Source organism: Octodon degus, unplaced genomic scaffold, assembly GCF_000260255.1.
Source record: "Octodon degus isolate 3935 unplaced genomic scaffold, OctDeg1.0 scaffold00117, whole genome shotgun sequence".
Lineage (NCBI taxonomy): Eukaryota > Metazoa > Chordata > Mammalia > Rodentia > Octodontidae > Octodon > Octodon degus.
The window spans coordinates 6,997,683-7,004,764 of NW_004524693.1; the positions used below are offsets into that span (position 1 = coordinate 6,997,683).

The 7,082-nt window shown below is 36.1% G+C and overlaps 2 protein-coding genes across 5 annotated transcripts in view; both read right to left on the reverse strand.

The window, feature by feature from the left end:
• The window catches only part of LOC111812234 (putative bifunctional UDP-N-acetylglucosamine transferase and deubiquitinase ALG13), a 72,033-nt gene that overhangs the window by 59,572 nt on the left and 5,379 nt on the right, over positions 1 to 7,082 (reverse strand). The window lies entirely within an intron of this gene.
• LOC101584458 (UDP-N-acetylglucosamine transferase subunit ALG13 homolog) overlaps positions 3,458 to 7,082 on the reverse strand; it is a 36,766-nt gene continuing 33,141 nt past the window's right edge. The window contains exons 5-6 of one of the 4 annotated variants that reach the window (XM_023699894.1): positions 4,999 to 5,045; positions 3,458 to 3,491 (exon numbers count right to left, since the gene is read on the reverse strand). The gene's annotated coding sequence lies outside the window, so the exon portion shown is untranslated. Of the gene's footprint in view, positions 3,492 to 4,998; positions 5,046 to 5,694; positions 5,746 to 7,082 lie in introns of those variants that run through there. The other 3 variants (XM_023699893.1, XM_023699892.1, XM_023699896.1) reach the window with 3 other exon arrangements.

Genomic DNA, 7,082 nt, shown 5'->3' on the forward strand with positions numbered 1-7,082 from the left:
CAGTGTATTATTTGTTGAAACTGTACTTCCGATTTGATTTGAAACTGTCTCATTGCTATCTGTTTATCAATAAAACTTTGAAAAAAAAAGAAAAAAAACTATCAGTACCAACACATTTCAGTGACACAAAATGGGTTGTAAAGCTTGCTTACTTGTATGACATATTCAACCTGCTTAATGAATTCACAGTGTCACTTCAAGGGAGAATGATAATTGTGCATCAAGTCAGCACAATTGTGCTTGTGTTCAAAGCCAAACTGAAGTATGGGGTGAATGAGTGATTACTGACATGTTTCAAACATTAGTAGATCAGTGTTCAATCTGTAGTATCACACCAAGAAATATTCTATGAATAATCTCAACATACACATTTGAGTTTAAATTCGTATCACCACAATTCTAAACAGAATAAAGATATTTCAGCACAGGGGGCCTGGCCCTAGCTCAGGCCTTTAAGTGGCTGCTTCCACAAAGCTGGCAGCCTCAGGTTGCTGGAGTTCGAACCTCACACCTCTCCCCCTGGCCAAAAAGTGCCCTGAAGGCATTCGAGGAACAAAAAAGAAAAATCCTTATTAAAAAAAGATATTTCAGCACACACATACACAAAATATTAGCAGAGACTTTAAAAGACACTGAGCCAGGGCCTTGTTTCTTCTGCTTGGTGCATAATTACCTACTTTTAGCTTTCAAAAGAGTTTGAGCATTACTTTATAATTACCAAAGACCCATACACTGGGAAGGAATGAATCTAAAACGCATTGGTAAATATGCATGGTGAGTCGACTTTGTCTATGTTAAAAGAGGACAAATGCCTCAGCCATATGATTAGACAACCTCACACTTCCCTACATTCTGAATTAAAGTCAAAGTTGAGTATTCTGAGATTAGCACAAAAGCACTAAAGAGCCTGCTTCCATTCCCAACACCTATCTTTATGTAGCAGGGTTTCTTCAGTAACAGTAAAGTGAAATTAAGGAGTACACTGACCACATGCAACACACTTGGGATGCCACTGTTTCCTATCACCCTCAGAAAGGACCATCGAGTTGTCAGAAAAGAAGCTCAGTAATCCCATAAAGTACTCAATAAATTTAATATGTTTGATCTCAAAACCATCCCCATCTCAGTCTCATCTAGGTAAAAACTATCTTTCAAGAATTACTTATGAATAGAACGGCACAACCACAGGAACTAAGAGGTAGCTATGTGGATGTTCACTATATGAGTCAACCCTCTCCTGTATGAAAACTTTGAGAACAAAATGATGGGAAATAAGCTAAACTGAAAGTTGTAAGGTCCCTGGTAAAGTCAGGTGCGGTGGCACACATTTATAATCCCAGACTGAATTGCAGAATGAGACCCTGTATCAAAATAAATTCTTAGTAAAATCCAAATACCCAAATCACATAATTAATGTTCTATACCAGTCATGGTGATCCTACAGCACATGTGTCATGGAAGGCTGTATCACTGAAATCTCTGTATGATTTGCCATCACTGTTCTAAACAATTGCTAAAATACAGAAGCTTGCACTCTTCAAAGAATTCTGATTATGACAGACATTCACCTGAAAACTTAATTAGTTTGGGTTCAACTGATATTAAATGTACTGATGTGTGAATTTACAACAGATCAAGATGGATTGGAAAACGGAAAGAGGAATGGGTAATTAATAAAAGGATACTAAAATATTAAGACTCTATGTGGCGGGAGGTAGCATACAAATGTTCAATGTAAAATTCTTTTAATTTGTATGTTTGCAAATCTTCCTAACTGGGCCAGGGAGATAGCTCTGTGGCTTAAGCCAAAATTTTGTCATGGCTTATTCTACCCCCTCTTTATATAAAGCCCATCCATCTTTTTAGTACTGTTCTTCACATGTGATAAACCCCCTTTCCTAGGAGTCACTCTCACCATGAAGTTTAGAAAAGGGTTTTCTTTTATGCTCTTTGTACATACATTATAAAACTTATAGCCCCTTAAGCTCTTTGAAGACAAAGATTTAAATATAATCACTTTGGCATCCTTAAAACTCAGAAATACACCTCTATGGGCTTCATGTTTGCTGAGCAATAGCGCTCCAATTTATGTGTATCTTTTAAGTCTCCACCTACTGAAGCATTCTCTATTCCTTATACTCCCTTCTTACCTTAGGTCTTTTGCCTACTTTACTGTAACCTAGGAGTTCTCCCAGTATCTAGTGTTGTTTTACCACAATTAACATATTCCATGAATTGTGCCCCATGGTGTGAATTAAGACTCAAATATTGGGTAGCCCTGTTATTTGCTAATCAAATACTCTAGAAAAACCTTTTCTTTCTCTCTTTTTTTTTGGTAGAACTGGGGATTGAACTCAGACCCTGCGCTTGCCAGGGAAGCACTTATTCTACTGAGTCATCTCCCTGGCCCAAAAATCCTTTTCTTAAGAACATTTCAAAGAATATATATTGAAGAAAAGTGAGGTTATATGCTGAGTTGTCTCACATAACAAAACCACCTCCTACTATTGTACAAGCACTTTACTACACAGAGCCTTGTCCCTGCTCAGACACTTCCAGACTAATAAGAAAATGGGCATGGCTGCCAAGTATGTGTTAAATAATATAATTAATGCACTTGGCAATGGGCTACAAGAATAAAAAGGGACTTGGAAAGGTTTCAGAAGAACAGATATTGAAGTACAAAGGAACATAAAATACAAAAGTCAGACTATGTGGAAGCATTGTATAGTAAGGGTGGAAGACAAGGAAACTAGAAAGTAACTTTAATCACTGATTATCTAGCTTCAAGGTTTTTGTTTTGATTTTTTTTTGTTCTACATTCTCAACCCTTTTTAAATGTTTTATTGAGACATGGTCTCAGGAAGTTGCCCAAGATGAGCTTGAACTTGGATTCTTCAGATTTCAGCCTCTCAAGTGAGCTGGGATTACAGGCATGTGCCATCAGCCTGGCTAGATTCATTTATTTTGTATTATGGAGGAGTAACAATATAGCAGCCAAATTTACACCGCTGAAGATGATGGATTGGTAAGGAAAGAACTGATGCTATCGAATTTTGTCATTTACATCACATTGACTAGGGCCAGCCTGATAGCTCAACGGACTCAAGTACCTGCTTAGGCAGAGCTCAGAGGCCAGCATTACACACTGGCCCATCCCCGGGACACACTTAGACAATGATTGAGACTGGGCATGGCAGTGCACACTTGTAATCCCAGCGCTTGGGAGGCCAAAAACAGGAGAGTCACTATGTACAAGTCGGATCTACTTAGTGAGACCCTGTAGACCCTGTACTAAATACAGGAAAAAAAAATAATCACATTGACTTTTTCACTAGATTTAAAAAGACTGCTATTTAATCTCCAGGCAAGCCAGCAGCACAGTTCTATTTTATTCAACCTTTTCTCATATTCTTACCTTGTCTCTATAGCCATTATCTGTGATGTAAATTGGTGGCTTTCCAGGATGGCGATAAAGAATGAAGTCCCGCCTACATGGACAGAAAACAAACATGGATGGAAAGAGATGATTTAGTATATGTAAAAATACAATAACACACTTGTGCTTTTAAACTAATTATTCATATAAAATCATTCACATGTTCAGCTTACTATTTGGTTTTAAAATAACAGGCTAAAAGATGCTATACCAAGGCAAACTACAGTTTTATGAATTTCTCCAAATACATCTTATCTGGAGGTAGAAGAATAAAGAAGATAATCTACCAATTATATGCATGTTGATTATGGTGGGAGCTCTCTTTTACTTAAAGGAAGCAGGCCTTAGCAATTCTGGGGACAATAAAAGGCAAAAACTTCAGGTTCTGAATGCCATATGGTTTATTGAACTTACTTTTTGCAGCATGAAAGGAGCCACAGACTATGCACACATGAATATACACAGCTGTGTTCCCAACAAAGCTCTACTTACAGACAGAATTTCATGATTTACACATGCCATGAAACTTTCTTCAATTACTTAAAATTTTCTAACTATCATTCTTAGCTCAAGGGACTTACAAAAACAGGAAGCAGGTCAATTTAGAAGTTGAGGGGCCGGGGAGATAGCTCAGTAGAATAAGCCCTTGCTTGGCAAAGCACAGGGTTCTGAGGCCAATCCCCGGTAAGGCAAAAATAAAATAAAATAAAATAAAAAGTTGACTTCTGATTTAAAAATAGACAAATGATTAGATACCTGCCCAGTATCTGCCTATACTTCTTGACTTAATGGGAAATGAGCAGACTACAAATCAATAAGATGATTCCAGTTCTACTGAGGTATACACTATCTCACCACACTATGAACAGTGAAGGAGTCTTTAAACAGATTGTTCAAATTAAGATTTCCACTACCTTCTAAACTGTACTTGTGCTTATTTTTCAAACTTCTATATTGTACCATGTGCTTATTTTTCAAACTTCTACAGCTTTCTAGAATGCTGTTTTTAGTTTTAGAGACTAAAAGTAGAACTTCCAAAGCAAAAAAAAATGTTTAAAATTTTCTATTATGAACCTGATAAAGAGTCTTTTAAGAAATTTTGTTACTTTCCCTACAGTTTTAGTGCCACGGAGATATCTGTTCATGTATGTGGTCCTTTAGGGACAAAAAAAAAGCACTACAATACAGTATCTGCAATTTTGTTCCTCTCCCCAAGCCAATTTCTAGCCTACCAGAAGTAACAGTCCCACTAAGAATGCATGACAGAGGAATGAAGTTAACGCTCAAGAATTCTTCTAAGATGATACTTATTTCCTACAGAAAACACCAGTACTTCTTAAAAGTCCCTTATTCTTCCATACAAATACACACAAAATACTGGCAGTAAGGAGAGTATCTGTACCAAGTTTCTCCATCCCTAAAACACCACCAACCAAGTAGCTTTGACTACACTTTACAGTATCAATATATATCATCTCCAATTTCCCAAATCCTAAAGGGACTTTAACAACACCCTTATACAAACATACTCTCCCAGTTGCAAAGAGGACATAACTTACTTATAAATTAGAGAAAGAGCTCTTATTTCCAGCTGTCCAGCACTTTCCTAAACATAAACAAGAGTTTTTTTAAAAAGATTTTATAGCTACAAATTAGAAGGATTTTGGCAAGTTTAACAGTATTTTTAGCTGGTCAGCTTTGTATCAAATAAAGCATCTGTATAACATACTATAACTTATTTTAAGAATTAGAATGGTTTGGCATTTAGTAATGACATTTAATATGAGAGATTTAAAAGGTATAGTAAAAGTAGTAAAAGTAGATCTAATGTAAAAATACAAAGGTATTTAGTAAATATATTTGAAGTCCAGAACAATGGAATTTTATCACACAGAAATTATGTTTTCCCACACAACAGGTAACTACAAATCAAAAACTGTTTAATATGATATTAAACCTATTAGTAACATTCATTACCACTTTCTTCCCTCATTAAAAGAGGCTTTAATGTTTCCCAGCACTGTCCTGTATCCCCTGTACTTACTCCCAGTTGTTTACTATTGTTTGTGAATACATAATTCTCAATGTTCAACACAAAACAAGTTCACTGCCAGGCTCTAAAGTTCCACAATAACTATTTGATGCAACAGCCATTTAAGGAACTATTTTGAGTCTGGCTACAGTGACAAAGATGAAGATTCAGGTGATTATGCCAAGTAACTCTGAAAATATTAAATTCCCGTATTTGATCTTACCTTGGGATCTCCCAATCGTTCCAGGTATTTCTCAAAAGATCCCTCCACAAACTTCAAAAATAAAACAAACTGGACTTAAGCAAATACATAGCATTACTGAAATTTTATTATACTCTTCAGTATTGTCCTCCAAGGAGTTTTTGTTTAGCTCAATAATTACCATATGAAATTACTAGTGTATATAGTACCTAAAGCATATTTGCACATGCACAGAACTTCTAAGTGGAAATTAAACTTATGAGTATAAAACTGTCTTAGCCGGGCTTATCCACATACCAGTGCATTTCATCAAATGATATGCTTGTGTGTTACTTTCTTAATGCTAACGTAAACTGACAATTTTCATAAATCAAACAAAGCAGATTTCAAAAAAAGTTCTGAAAAAAACTACAGATTTCAAAATTGTTGGGAGACATATTTAAACGTGTTTACTTCGGCAGCACGTATAATAAAATTGGAACAATAAACTGAGAAAAAAATAAGTGAGAAACTTTTAAGTTTAAACTTTCACTAATTGCAAAAAATTAGGACATTAAGGAACTTTCTTGAGTAATGGAAGCATTCCATCTCTTGATGGTGATGGCTCTTGTATATCGCTGCAAAAACTAAAACTGCTAAATTTAAAATGCTTAATCTGGGCCAGGGAGACAGCTTGGCAGTCTAAGCACCTGCCTAACAAGCGCAAGGACTCAGGTTTGATCCCTGGTACTACATGCTGTGCTGGCCCCTAAAACCAGGTGTGTTGGTATATGGCTGTAATCCCAGCACCGGGGAGGGTGAGACAGGAGGATCACTATGAGTCGAAGCTGCATAGCGTAGAGACCCCCTGTACCAAATAAATATTTAAAAAATTAAAATACTAAATCTTACTGTATGTTAAACATACCTCAAAAAAATTTACATTGAGCCAGGCATGGTGGCCAATACCTATGATTCCCACATTCTAGAAAGCTAAGGTTGGACCATCTCAGGTTTATTTATTTTTTATTAATTTTATTGAGAAACAGCAATGACAGTTTCAAAACCAATTAATAGGACAGTTTCAATAATACATAGCATATTGTTATCTTCTTAGTGGTTATTCATAGTACAAGATGCAGACATGATATCCTGTCCAAATACTATTAGTACAAACCTTTATTCTCACTGAATTAAGAGAAACTACCTGTAATCTATCCTATTTTGTACAGGCAGATACAAAATGGTCCTTCCTTTGTATCCCTTTTTTAATATTTAGTTTTGTTAGAGATGGGAAGATGTCAAGTTTTAAAAATACAGCCGGGGGGCTGGGGAAGATGGCTCAGTGGAATAAGCGCTTCCCTGGCAAGCGCAAGGGCCTGAGTTCAATCCCCAGTTCCGCCAAAAAAAAAAAAAAAAAAAAAAAAAAA